General features: G+C 36.4%; 1 long non-coding RNA gene across 3 annotated transcripts in view; it reads right to left on the bottom strand.

Annotated features, from left to right (window-relative positions):
• The window catches only part of LOC147349189 (uncharacterized), a 300,984-nt gene that overhangs the window by 43,262 nt on the left and 242,477 nt on the right, over nt 1-15,245 (bottom strand). For 2 of the 3 annotated variants that reach the window (XR_015149530.1, XR_015149532.1), the window contains exon 3: nt 2,446-4,081. The exons of the other annotated variant lie outside the window; for it this stretch is intronic. This is a non-coding gene — a long non-coding RNA (uncharacterized LOC147349189). Of the gene's footprint in view, nt 1-2,445; nt 4,082-15,245 lie in introns of those variants that run through there. 3 annotated transcript variants of the gene reach the window in all.

The following is a 15,245-nucleotide window of genomic DNA, read 5'->3' as shown; positions in this document are numbered from 1 at the left end:
CATAAAAGAATAACTCATCTCTCCCACTAAACCCCATCGAAGACAAAGTTTAAACCATATTTTGTGTCTATTATTTCCTAACACTATATTTTGTTTTAGAAATCAATATGGGAAAAATAACAAAAAACAGACATCTGCCATATTTAAAATACTAAATTTTTGGCTGTAGTGAACAATATTTTACTCTTGTCCTCAACTCCCTTAAAGGAGAGAAGTTCCTAAGCAAATTCAAAACTCAATACACAGTAGAACTCACAATTTCGTTATAAAGGAGGCGGAGACAATAGATAACAAAAATAATATACGTGTATGTTAAGTAGTAAGTGTAATTGGGAAAATAAAGCAATTGTAATGGGCAGATGCAATTTAAGATGGTAGTTAGGGGAGCTGCTAAGAAAAACTGCTTTTAGGTAAATGCTGTGACAGAATAATCCATGCAGTTAACAAAAGGGATAATGGGCCAAGCAGAGGGAAAAACAAGTGCAGAGGCCATGAATGTGTTTGTGTAATTTGGTTATTGAAAGAATAGCAAAAACAGGTATGAAAGCCAGCGTCTGTTGAAAGAAAGAAAGAAAGAAAAAAAAAACAGTAAGCAGAAATGTGCAGAAAGAGGGAAAAGGAGGGAGAGAAGGAAATAAATGAAAGCAAAATCTGAAGATGCAGTGCAGGTAAAGACTTTTTTTAAGAAGACAGACATCTAATATTGAATTATAAATCATCTTCTATATTGATGATACAGACACACTTGCTGTTACTGTTATTATTAAATCTCAATTACATATGCCTGGCATCAATGACCAATCTTATGAGGATATGGGATCATAGAAAAGAGGCTGCTCCCAAGTGAGTAGATGCTCAAGTTTAGGAAAAGCAGCAAATATGGGACATAGTAGAGAATGATATTAGGATAATTCAAGAGAAGAAAGACATACATTTATCTATGTATATTCATAAATACAAATCTTTGAAAATGCAGAAATCTTTGGCAGGTATGAGGTGAAATTTCAAGTCCTGCAAATATAGATCCTAAAACAAAGAATGACAATAGCACATGCTTGGATTATATATATATATATAAAATCAAGATACTGTATCTGAGTATCTTAATAAATAGTCTATCAAACATTATTGCCACATAACTTAGATTTTGTGTTATATCATTTTCTCTTTTCTTTTTTATTTTCACTTGAGATTCTCCTTTAGAATGCCTGGGATTTTTTTTCATATTTAGAAATACTAAAGGTCAAAATGGACTTTTATACAGCTTAGATGGAGGAAGTTGTAACTCAGAGATGTGAACAGACTTTCAGATTCTGGTAACCATACTCTACAGCTCCTTCTACGGTTGCATATTTTTATACATAAGCCTATGTATTTAAATTAGTGCAAATATTTAAACTTTCATCAGTTTTACCAGTTATAAAAGGTCAGACTTCAATGCCAACTTCCAGTTTTTTTTTTTCTTTAACAGGTATACAATTTGCAAATATTTTCTCCCAGCCTATGGTTTCTTCTCTCATTTTCTTAACAGTTTTTGCAAAGCAAAAGTTTTTAACTTCAATAAAGTTGAGTTTCTCATTTTTTGTTTGTTATTTTTGTTGCTTTTCAACAATGTATGTGGTACTAAATATAGATTACTTTAATAGGTGCTCACTATCAGGATTAAGTATCCCCTTTATATTTGTAAATTGCTCTTAAAAATCAACAATAGTGATTGAATATTGTCACATTTTATAAATCTATTAAACATTGTCACATTAATTTTCTTTAGCGTTTTAATGAATGCATCTCAGTGATCAATTTTTGAATCTTAACATGTCTTACAATTCCAAAGTAAGTCTGACTTTTTCTTGATTAATCTTTATTTTTACTCTGAGGTTCCAATTACACAGGTATCCAATGATTTGATATTATCCCAGAGCTTTGCCAAAAAGTCCTACCAGTGAATAAACAGAGTAGTATTGTAAAACTTTACTGGATACACACCCAAGATACAGTTTATGAATAAGGAACATTTCAAACCCAAACACAGCGTTAGGTTTAGGCTTTCGTTGTAAAGCAGCTTATATGGTGACAAAGCAATGACTGCTTACTCTTCTCAGTGGTTATAGTGTTAGAATTTTCTCAAATGATAAAGAATTGGTTAATTTTCAGGAAACACTTTAAGTTTCCCTTATGAATCTCAGAAGCACAAATAAGAAATGACACAGAATAAAATTAGTCTTGCAAAATAAATCAAGTTTTGTGTGTATGACTAAACTGACTTTGTTCATGGAATTGGTCACCATTTTTTTATTTTAACACATCTTAGATTATTGCTTTGTTTATTCTTTTATCATTTTGAAATTTTGTTTCAATAATTTATATTGACATATGGAAATTTTATGTATTCTTTCTTTAAATGTGTTGAATTTATTGATAATTCTATCAAAGACATTCTTCATCTTTTTGTTATTAATTCATTTTTATTTGTAGCATTTCAGTTTGACTCATTAGTTTGCACATTTCCAGTAAAATTCCCACATAGTCATTCATATTATCCACTATAGGCAATTAAACCCTTAGCATATTAATCATAGTTACTTTGCATTTCTTGAGAAATTCAACATCTGGGTCATTTCCAATTCCAGTGCTTCTGATTATTTTGTCTCTGCAAAGTGTACATGTGTGCATGTTTGTGTGTGTGTGCGTGTACCTGTGTGTTCATGTTTTTTGTTTTATACTCTGATTCTGTAAAACTTGTGTAGGAAAGACTGAGATGAATGATCTTTATGCTAGAAAATGTGCATGCATCTTATTTGCCAGAACTTTAGTGTGTGTGAGGGAACTAAGAGGTATACTGACTTTGGATGTTGTGCTTAGGATTCCCTTCTATTCATCTAACGTTGGCTTCGTATTTCTCCAGTGTTACCTTTTGCTTAGTGTGGGGGCAGGGTTCCTGGAGTAATCTCAATGTTCCTGTTCACTTTCAGCTTTGGAGTGTTCCTATGTGCATATTACTCACAGAAGGTCTCTCTCTGCCCTCTAGCCTCTCCCAGTGGTAGACAGCTGCTTTACGGTTACTCAGTGCTTTAGCTAAATGTGTGGCCTCAGACTTTATGGTGAAGCCCTAACCTCTGGTCCAGAAGCTCTCAATGTGACTATGTTTGCAGATAGGGCCTTTAAAGAGGTGATTACATTAAGAAGAGGCCCTTAGGGTGGGCCCCAATCCTACTGAACACACGACTTCATAAGAAGAGAAAATCTAGACAGATAAAGAGACACCAGAACTGTGTGCATAACAGGAAATACCATGTGAAAACACAGCAAGGGGACATCTATCTGCAAGCCAAGGAGAGAGCTACTGACAACTCGATTTTGGACTTCCAGCCTCCAGTACTGTTGAGGAAATAAATTTCTGTTGTTTAAGCTACCCAGTCTGTGATATTTTGTTAATGGCAGCTCTAGCAAACTAACGCTCTCAGTATTTTCTAGTTTGTGTTCAGGATACGGGACACCTCATCTCTGGCACCGATGTATGTGTTGCGTGTATTTCTGGATCTTCGTTGTGGGGTTTTACAGTGGTCCTGCTTCTTCCCCAGCATTAGATGGGACCAAAGCATTTTCCATTCATTTCCCAAATGTAGAGATTTTTGTTTTCTTTGTTTTTCTCTGTTTCTCTCCTCCAGTTGCAATGTTCTTCAGCTGTCATTAGGATCTCAGGGTTTGCCGTCCTTTTTTCAAGGGAAAAAAGGCCTTTTTGCCTTAAGATACAAAGTTCAAGGCAAGGATTTTTGTTATTTCCACTACCCAGGCCTAACAATATATTTTTTTTTTTTTTCTTTTAGCTTCTAATCCTTCTTAGGGCTTCCCTGGTGGCTCAGTTTTAAAGAATCCACCTGTCAATGCAGGAGATGTGGGTTCTATCCCTGGGTCAGAAAGACCCCCTGTAGAGGAAATGGGAACCCACTCCAGTGTTCTTGCCTGGGAAATCCCATGGACAGAGAAGTCTGATGGGTAATAGTCCAAGTGGTCGCAAAAGAGTCAGACACAACTTAGCGACTAAACAACAATAATTCTTCTCAAACGCCTGTGATGACATCTGTGGAAGAGAGACTCAAGTGAGAACTAATGTTTCAGAACTTGTTTCTGAAAGCCCCATGGACTCTATACTATTACATTAACTCACATTATCTTATGAACTGCTTCAAAATTTTAGCTGAAATATTACTAATGCTGTACTGTATCCAAGGTTATCTACTGTTTGAAACTCATATCTCTTTGGTGATACCTTTCTTTCCTTGAATTTCAAGCTACTTGGCTGCACTACAATCTTAACTTTATGATAGTTTCAAGATGAATTATAAATTTACATTCAGTCTGTCTGATTTTTCTGTTAGGTTGGGAGATAAACTCTTTTCTGTGTTCTATATCCTAAATATAAACAAAAAGAGGGAAAATCATCTTCATAAGGACACTGTCAATGGTTTGAAATTCAACATTTTTTATTGTTGAAAAATTTAATAAATGGAAAGTAATGGAGTTCGAATTTGCTAATACGTTTCTTTTTTTTTTAATTTTATTTTATTTCTAAACTTTACATAATTGTATTAGTTTTGCCAAATATCGAAATGAATCCGCCACAGGTATACATGTGTTCCCCATCCTGAACCCTCCTCCCTCCTCCCTCCCCATACCATCCTTCTGGGTCGTCCCAGTGCACTAGCCCCAAGCATCCAGTATCGTGCATTGAACCTGGACTGGCAACTCGTTTCTTACATGATATTTTACATGTTTCAATGTCATTCTCCCAAATCTTCCCACCCTCTCCCTCTCCCACAGAGTCCATAAGACTGTTCTATACATCAGTGTCTCTTTTGCTGTCTCGTACACCGGGTTATTGTTACCATCTTTCTAAATTCCATATATATGCGTTAGTATACTGTATTGGTGTTTTTCCTTCTGGCTTACTTCACTCTGTATAATAGGCTCCAGTTTCATCCACCTCATTAGAACTGATTCAAATGTATTATTTTTAATGGCTGAGTAATACTCCATTGTGTATATGTACCACAGCTTTCTTATCCATTCATCTGCTGATGGACATCTAGGTTGCTTCCATGTCCTGGCTATTATAAACAGTGCTGCGATGAACATTGGTATCTCTTTCCTTTCTGGTTTCCTCAGTGTGTATGCCCAGCAGTGGGATTGCTGGATCATAAGGCAGTTCTATTTCCAGTTTTTTAAGGAATCTCCACACTGTTCTCCATAGTGGCTGTACTAGTTTGCATTCCCACCAACAGTGTAAGAGGGTTCCCTTTTCTCCACACCCTCTCCAGCATTTATTATTTGTAGACTTTTGGATCGCAGCCATTCTGACTGGTGTGAAATGGTACCTCATAGTGGTTTTGATTTGCATTTCTCTGATAATGAGTGATGTTGAGCATCTTTTCATGTGTTTGTTAGCCATCTGTATGTCTTCTTTGGAGAAATGTCTATTTAGTTCTTTGGCCCATTTTTTGATTGGGTCGTTTATTTTTCTGGAGTTGAGCTGTAGGAGTTGCTTGTATATTTTTGAGATTAGTTGTTTGTCAGTTGCTTCATTTGCTATTATTTTCTCCCATTCTGAAGGCTGTCTTTTCACCTTGCTAATAGTTTCCTTTGATGTGCAGAAGCTTTTAAGGTTAATTAGGTCCCATTTGTTTATTTTTGCTTTTATTTCCAATATTCTGGGAGGTGGGTCATAGAGGATCCTGCTGTGATGTATGTCAGAGAGTGTTTTGCCTATGTTCTCCTCTAGGAGTTTTATAGTTTCTGGTCTTACGTTTAGATCTTTAATCCATTTTGAGTTTATTTTTGTGTATGGTGTTAGAAAGTGGTCCAGTTTCATTCTTTTACAAGTGGTTGACCAGATTTCCCAGCACCACTTGTTAAAGAGATTGTCTTTAATCCATTGTATATTCTTGCCTCCTTTGCCAAAGATAAGGTGTCCATATGTGCGTGGATTTATCTCTGGGCTTTCTATTTTATTCCATTGATCTATATTTCTGTCTTTATGCCAGTACCATACTGTCTTGATAACTGTGGCTTTGTAGTAGAGCCTGAAGTCAGGTAGGTTGATTCCTCCAGTTCCATTCTTCTTTCTCAAGATCACTTTGGCTATTCGAGGTTTTTTGTATTTCCATACAAATTGTGAAATTATTTGTTCTAGCTCTGTGAAGAATACTGTTGGTAGCTTGATAGGGATTGCATTGAATCTATAAATTGCTTTGGGTAGTATACTCATTTTCACTATATTGATTCTTCCAATCCATGAACATGGTATATTTCTCCATCTATTAGTGTCCTCTTTGATTTCTTTCACCAGTGTTTTATAGTTTTCTATATATAGGTCTTTAGTTTCTTTAGGTAGATATATTCCATATATTCCTAAGTATTTTATTCTTTCCATTGCAATGGTGAATGGAATTGTTTCCTTAATTTCTCTTTCTGTTTTCTCATTATTAGTGTATAGGAATGCAAGGGATTTCTGTGTGTTGATTTTATATCCTGCAACTTTACTATAGTCATTGATTATTTCTAGTAATTTTCTGGTGGAATCTTTAGGGTTTTCTATGTAGAGGATAATGTCATCTGCAAATAGTGAGAGTTTTACTTCTTCTTTTCCAGTTTGGATTCCTTTTATTTCTTTTTCTGCTCTGATTGCTGTGCTAATATGTTTCAAATCAGAAACATGCAACAGCTAACACTCAACTCTGAAGAAACAGAACAATCTGTGAGTGCCACATTATTATGCAAATTAATTTCTTCTACCTTACTCATCAGATTACCCATTCTGAAGTTTGTCAGAGATATCCCTTCCAGTTAATTGACCGCTGTGAAATTTTACATCTAGCAATTATTTCATCTGTGGGAGTTCTTAATAATACCAAAGGATTCATCCCAAGTATGTACTACCTGACATGGTTTATAATACAGCAAGTTCCTCACTGGTTTTGATGCAAAGTTTTAAACTTACTAAAATTTTCAAGTTAATGATCTCCAAACAGCTGCATTCATAATGAATCTACTACCTTGTACTGTGTACTGTGTCTTTGAAAAACAAATCAACATTAAATTTCTTTACATTTTTGATTCATTCAGATGGGATTATAGTAACAGAACTTCTACAAACTGTTAATAAGATAAAACTCAAACAATAACTAGCCATAGAATAAGTCTAGGCAGGATTCTGAGATTTTTTTTTTCTCTTTAACTCATTTCACTTCTTTACTCCGCTAACGTCTAGTTCGGTGTGTGTGCTCAGTCACTCAATCATGTCTGACTCTTTGTGACCCCAGGGACTGTAGTCCCCCAGGCTCCTCTGTCCATAGGATTTTTCAGGCAAAAATGGCCAGTTCAGTACTCCAAAATTATCCTTCAAATGTGTAGAATATTCTTCAACTATGCTCTTTGGCTTAAATGTACCATCAACTTCTTTAAATGTTTGGTTTATCACTACCTCATTTTCTCAGGTTCAATCTTCTACTTCCTTTGTAACGGTTATTTCAATTACTACTTATAATCCAAATGAAAGAATGAATGAATTATAACAAAAATAGCTTTAACATTCAAGCTATTGAAAAGGGCATCAAACAAGAAAATGTATTCAAAACTGACACACAGTTTCACCTTTGCGTCTTCCTCCTATTCTACTGTCCTAAAAACAAGGCTCTTGCAGAAAGCAAAGCTCAGTAGGTTTATTAATGCTCAGAGTGTAAAAGTGAATGGAATAAAATGAATTCACTTTGTAAAAAATCTAGCATGGAACTTATACTAGGAACTCATAAGTCTGAAGAGAAACCAAAGTTTTAAGGTTGGGTCTTAGAGAATGTCCCTAGAACTTTCTAAACTTTCTACAAAGGCTCTTTCTGTGTTAGTCTTCACATGTAGATTTTCAATGTCTGTTTTACTTGCTTTGACATGGTAGGTTGGGAATGTGGCAGGAAAGCCAGGTAGCAACAGAGAGTGAAGAGTGGATTAACAATGAACCTGGCTTTTCCCATCATGAGGTTAGAAGAATAATTCATATTTTATTTTCAAATAAGTAATATTTTGACCAGTACCTTTTTCTTCTTTATGTGGTTATTTTGCATGGAACAAACCCAGACATGAAATCACAGCAAAAAATACCTGAATTTGTATTCCTGTCTAGGCCATCTCTCTTAGGGAAAAAAAAAAAAAAAAAAGTTGTGATATTTTGCTGATGCTGAGAGGAAAACCATCTGGAAAGAGGGATCCAAATTCAGGTATTCTTTGCCATGATTTCATGTTTTCTTCAGGTGTAATCTGAATAAAACATCTAAACAAAAATGCTAACACTAACTTCAGAAATATTACCAAATGTCAAGTCAGTTGAAAAGAAAGAGAAGGGAAATGGAAAGACTTTGGCTTCCTGGGTTGAGTGTTACCACTCATTAGTAACACTCATTAATGTTACAACATGTTATGTCATTAGCTTATCTGCTGCTGCTGCTAAGTTGCTTCAGTCGAACCGGACTCTGTGTGACCCCATAGATGGCAGCCCACCAGGCTCCCCTGTCCCTGGGATTCTCTAGACAAGAACACTGGATTGGGCTGCCATTTCCTGCTCCAATTAGTCTATCTGCTGCTAAGTCACTTCAGTCGTGTCCGACTCCATGCGACCCCATAGACGGCAGCCCACCAGGCTCCCCCGTCCCTGGGATTCTCCAGGCAAGAACACTGGAGTGGCTTGCCATTTCCTTCTCCATTAGACTATCTAGGGCACATCATATGTTTCAACCACCCATTAGTTAACAATATAGGACTTGAATAAAGTAGTTGTTAAAATTGTGTTCAGGCTATTTCTAGAAATGAGAGTAAATGGGAATAATTTTCCTTTGAGAAAAAATAGAATTATGTATGTATTTTAATTTCACTCCTAGTAAGAGTAGAAAAATGAAAGCAATAAATTTTATCTCTATTCCCTTTATTGTGTTCTAGAAACAACTCTAAATTGGCAAGATAAAATAGAATGAATGGTCATTTTGAGACTTAGATGAAAGTAATTATTTAGGAAATAAATGGCTTGACTTCCCACTTAATAAAGTCATTTAGGCAACTTTTTAACCCCAAATTCCATGTTTTCTTTTTTTGTATCCAGCCATCAAAGAGCATGTTGAGGTAAAAAAGTACTCTGTGACTATTCATTTCAAGTAAAATGAGTAAAATACTACTTATTAATATGGGGTTTTATAATACTCACAAATTCTATTCATTCATATATGAATTAAGCCAACACATTTTTGTTGGGGGCCAGAGTGAGGCACTCCGCCCGTGGCAAAAGTCATGAGGAAGGAGGCTCGACATACGCAAAGGCAGGATCGAACCTCAGGAGTCCCCCTGGAAATCCTTGAGCATCTATCCCCATAACCAGAGCCTGCCTACTTTACTACTTTGTACTCTCACCTACACCTCTGACTTTACGGGGGGCTGTCCCCCACCACCTCTTTTGGAGAAGGAGTTAACTTAGACCTCCAGTTAATAAAAACTCCTGGGCATGACAAGAGTGTTTTAACCTACAAACTCCTCTGAAGGTTCTCTAGCCTGCCTGACGGGCTTGTCCGGCCACATGTGATTGCTCACAGCCTCCCAACCGTGAGAGGCATGAGATGCTTTAAACCTTCTAAAAACAGGTTCCTTAGAAAAGTTAGAAAACTATTAGTATAAGTATAATGGGCTGATTAGAAATTGTATTGGTGAAGGGTTTTTCATTTGTTGAGCCAATGTTTGTTGCTAAGTCTCCATATCCCCTGCCCTTACACACATTAATGAATATATAGAAGAAATAAGTATTAACCTTTGATATTAATCATGTTAGACCTTAGGCTAAGTAAATTATTTCCTTAACTAAAACCCACTACACCCTCACCCTATAGGAATGTAACTTTACTTGGGTGGCGTCTGTTTTAAGAATAATCACCCCTGGAGAAATAAGTGTCCTGGTTGACTGACCGCTGTCACAAGGAGAGGGTCATAAATTGTCAGCAGGCCCCCTGGCCAGAAGATGATGTAACACCCCTAAGACCTCTGTATACATTTGTATGAAGCACCTGACTTTGATAAAAGTCAGGACTGCTGACCCCGTGTGACTTTTGCATAACATCTCAGTGTATAAAAGTAGACCATAGAAAATAAAGAATTGGGATCAATTTCTCGAAATACTGGTCTCCCCATGTCATTCTCTCTCTCATTCTGGCTGAGTCTCCATCTGGAGCACGGAACCCGCCATGCTTACTAATTATGCCTGGGCTTCTAAGATCCGACTGGGGAGGCCTCAGTGTCTCCTCTCCTTCGGGAGAATGGAAGGACGCCTGCGGCCTACATAAGTGGTGCAAACTTCTTGTCTTGAAGTTTTATTGATTTCCCGCGTAAACCAAGCTACTCAGCTTCTTTTCTCCACTGAACTTTCCTGCTGAGCTATCCTCATTCTATTACTCTTTACATCTCTAATTAATATCTAATTGAAGCTATTGTATCCTGATCCTCACCGACACTGTCCCTGCTTCGAATACCCTGGATCAGCTGGGGCTGGACCCCGGCATATTTTACTTGAGATTTTACAATATCAGGCAATGTGTTAACTATCCTGCAAAACTTCTGAAGTCTATGGGGTGCTCTTCCTCTCCTTCCTATTAAACAAAAGGGAATATTTGGATCTATATTAAGCATGACATAGAAGCTTTAAAATAAGAGACCTATTTTCCAGTGAGATAAGTAAGGAGGTAAAAGTTCAATTCTTCCACAGGATCTTCTGTTCCTTTTCATTTTCCATTCAACCATGTGGAAGAAAACTAGGGCTGTTCATGAACTGAGCATCCCTTTTACCTTTGCGATGAGACAAAACACAACTCAGCAAAGAAAAACACAAGGTGAAGGAACTTCACGTCTGCCTGTGATCACAATTATGGCAGTTAATATTAGTGATCTCAACACTTAATGTTAACAGCTTCCTATCTAGCAGTCACAAATTTAGTGCTTTATATGCATTTTTTCATTTAATTCTCATAAATCCTTATGACAAATCTACTGTTACAGATCACAAAAAGAATAGCTGAAGCTTGGTGAAGGATTCAAATCAATTTTTAAACTTAAGTGTAAATAAAAGATATCCATGAGTTTGCCTACCCTAGTATACCTACAAAGACCAGTTACAGTTAGCTGAAAGTTCTTAAATGATCCTTGGAAACAAACAAACAAACAAACAACTATATATATATATATATATATATATATATATGCTGCTAAGTTGCTTCAGTCATGTCTGACTCTGTGCAACCCCATAGACGGTAGCCCACCAGGCTCCCCCGTCCCTGGGATTCTCCAGGCAAGAACACTGGAGTGGGTTGCCATTTCCTTCTCCAATGCATGAAAGTGAGAAGTGAAAGTGAAGTCGCTCAGTCGTGTCCGACTCTTAGCGACCCCATGGACTGCAGCCCACCAGGCTCCTCCATCCATGGGATTCTCCAGGCAAGAGTACCGGAGTGGTGTGCCATTGCCTTCTCCGAGATATAGATATAGATATAGATATAGATAAATGTAGTAGGAGGTTAGTGGATGTGGTAGTTTAAAATATGTCCATAGATTCTTTGACACTCCTGTGATGGTTAATTTTATGTGTCTATTTTATTAGACTAATTATGTGTGAATTAACAGGCTAGCAAGGTAATGCTCAAAATCTTTCAAAATAGCCTTCAACAGTATGTGAATTGAGAACTTCCATATGTACAAGCTTGATTTAGAAATGCAGAGGAACCAGAGATCAAATTGCCAACATCTGTTGAATCATAGGAAAAGGAACAGAATTCTAGAAAAATACTTCTGCTTCTTTGATCATGTGGATCATAACAAACTATGGAAAATTCTTAAACAAATGGGAATATCAGACCACCTAACCTGCCTCCTGAGAAACCTGTATTCAGGTAAAGAAGCAACAGTTAGAACCAGACATGGAAGAATAGACAGGTTCTAAATTAGAAAAGGAGAATTTCAGGCTGTATATTGTCACCATGCTTATTTAACTTCTATGCAGAGTACATCATGTGAAATACCAGGCTATTTGAATCACAATCTGGAATCAGGATTGCTGGGAGAAATAGCAACAAACTCAGATATGCAGATGATACTACCCTAATGGCAGAAAAAGAAAGAAAACTAAAGAGCCTTTTGATGAAGTTGCAAAAGGACAGTGAGGAAGCTGGCTTAAAACTCAACATTCATAAAACAAACATCATGGCATCTGGTCCCATCACTTCATGGCAAATAAATGTGGAAAAAACTGTAAACAGTGAGAGATAAACAAATTTTCTTGGGCTCCAAAATCACTGCAGATGGTGACTGCAGCCATGTAACTGAAGAACGCTTGCTCCTTGGAAGGAAACCTATGACAAAACTAGACAGTGTATTAAAAAGCAGAGACATCAGTTTTCCAACAAAGGTCTGTCTAGTCAAAGTTATGGTTTTCCCAGTAGTCTTGTATGGATGTGAGATCTGGATCATAAAGAAGACTGAGAATTATAGCATCATAAAGAATTGATGCTTTTGAACTGTGGTGCTGGAAATGACTCTACAGAGTCCCTTGGACTGCAAAGAGTTCAAACCAGTCAATTGTAAAGGAAATCAACTTTTAATATTCACTGGAAGGACTGATGCTGATGCTGAAGCTTCAATACTTTAGCTACCCGATGCAAACAGCCAACTCATTGGAAAAGATCCTGATTCTGGGAAAGATTGAGGGCAGGAGGGGAAGGGGACAACAGAGGATGAGATGCATGAATTGTATCACTGACTCAATGGACAAGTTTGAGCAAACTCTGGGAAATGGTGAAGGAGATGGAAGCCTGGCATGCTGCAGTCCATGGGGTCACAAAGAGTTGAACTGCTTGTGACTGAACAAGTGATGACCAGATAGCTGGTAAAGCATTTCTGGATATGCATTTGAGCATGCTTCTGGAAGAGATTAGAATTTAAATCAGTAGACTGACTTATGAAGATCTTCTTTACGAAAGCAAGTAGACATTATCCCATTTTATGAGAACATGAATAGAACAAAAAGGTGGAAGGTGGATGCATGTGTTGTCTGCTTAAGCTGGGAAATGGAACATCTATTTTCTGCCTTTGGATATTGGCAATTCTGGTTCCCTGAACTTCCAGGGACTTGGGCTGAATTATAGCACCAGCTTTCCTGATTCTCCAGCTTGAAGAAAGCAGATAATGGAATTTCTGAGCCTTCGTAATCATGTGAGCCTATAAATATGTGAATTGGACTTAATGACCAACTTCTAATGAAAGTAAGATGGTGTTTCTGGCACTGGGTAATATAAGTCATTGTGACTTCCTCATTGCTTTCTCTTAGGTCACTCACTTTTGGGAAAGCTAGCTGCCATATTATAAGGATATTCTTTCAGTTCTTGATTAATTGGCAGAACCATATTAATCAAGACTCAAGTCTTCCTGCTACCTGCCATGTAAATTAGTCATCTCAGAAACTTCAGATGACTGCATCTCAGACTGATCTGTTCACGGCAACTTTCCCAGACAGCCAGAACAGAGCCATCCAGCAACATAGATCTTGAATTACTGATCCAAGGAAAACATGATGAGATAGTGAATTTTTGTTTGTTTGTTGTTTGTTGCTATGTTTTGGAGTAACTTGTTAAAGATCAATAATTAACCCATATATTGGGGACTATGAATGTTGAATCCATCTTCTTAAAAAATAAAAAGCAGAAGAGACTTTCAAAAATATAACTATTGACTAAATTGTCCCTTTTAACAGTTCATGGTGTAAAGGAGCATAAACAAAATGATAGGTACAATCCAATGTGACAAGTTCCCTTCTATAAAAATGTAAACAGAAGGAAAAAACAGAGCCATGTGTAAGATATTTTACCTGAGATAATAAGGGAACATTTCATCAGAAAAATAAAATGAAAACTGAGATTTAAATCAACTATTTAACTTCTCTGAGTGAGATACTACACTATTCAATAAAATTATGTGCTACACATATAAATAAGGCCCAAAATACATGGCCCTTCTTGAGATCTACAGGATGAAGATTTATATCTGCCTCATAGAAATATAAGATAACTGGTTCTATTAAGTTCCTGAAATGAAATTAAAATAGAAATTGTCAGAGGCAAACATTTTTTTCTACTAAATGAAACTGAAATGAAATTTAGCATACATGCTAAGGAAAACTGGCTAGTGTGCAATTAATCTGCATTTTAATAATTCTTATATAAATCATATTCCTCCTGGGCCAATCATTCTGAATTAACTTTCCTGACTTACATGTAAAACAATATTTTTCTCAAAAATATTTCACTCAAATAAGTCTATCAATTTTCCTTTTTAACCAACTAATCTCATTAATAACATTAAAGATGCTGAATCATCTCTGGACTAAGATTTAGTATTCATGAATTTAAGCCTTTTCTACTTTTGATTCTAGCAATTACTGCAATTTGACATTAGTAATAATGTGACTGTTTAGAAATAGTCTAACATTAAAATTGTCTTTAGTTAATATCATGTAATTAAACTAACCAATGGATATAAAAAAAAAAATGTTTATTTCTTAGTTCTGCCCAGAATGCTGCAATTTCTACATGTGGTATTATTTTAAATTTTGACAAAAGGAACAGACAGAATACTGAGCATTCTTTCTTTCTTACGCACATACTCAAGATGTCTCCTCTACATGTCTCTAAATCACTGGAGCCCATAGGCAAGAGTAGCAAGTGAGGAAATGAAATAAAATGTTAGTTGTAACAATAAGAAGAAATAAGGCCAAATTTTCTTGGGACAGGAAAAGACCTCCATCATTTACAAGCCATCTGTGGAACCAGCATGGTCTTGTTTCTTTGTTATTATTATTTGTTTTGAGGAAAAACAATGGAATTTTGAGTCAGATTAAGAAAATCTGAGTCATGACTGTGTCTCACTAAATATGTGAACTTTAAGGCACTTCTAAGTCTCTACTTTCTCATAAATGGAAAGAAAAAGCTAACCATATCTCACAGTTTGTGACTGGAACTGATTTTAATCACAAGAAAGTGTGAGCATAATGTGAAGCATTATAAGAAAAAAAGAATGTTAATTCCAGAATGAAGGGATGGAGCCAAAAAAAGAATACCCAGCTGTGGATGTGACTGATGATAGAAGCAAGGTCTGATGCTGTAAAGAGCAATACTGCATAGGAA

Source organism: Bos grunniens, chromosome 21 (genome assembly GCF_055505025.1).
Source record: "Bos grunniens cultivar Pamir isolate PY7600 chromosome 21, Bosgru_T2T1.0, whole genome shotgun sequence".
NCBI lineage: Eukaryota > Metazoa > Chordata > Mammalia > Artiodactyla > Bovidae > Bos > Bos grunniens.
The sequence above is the reverse complement of the archived record's forward strand: the minus strand, read 5'-3'. Positions and strand labels throughout refer to the sequence as shown.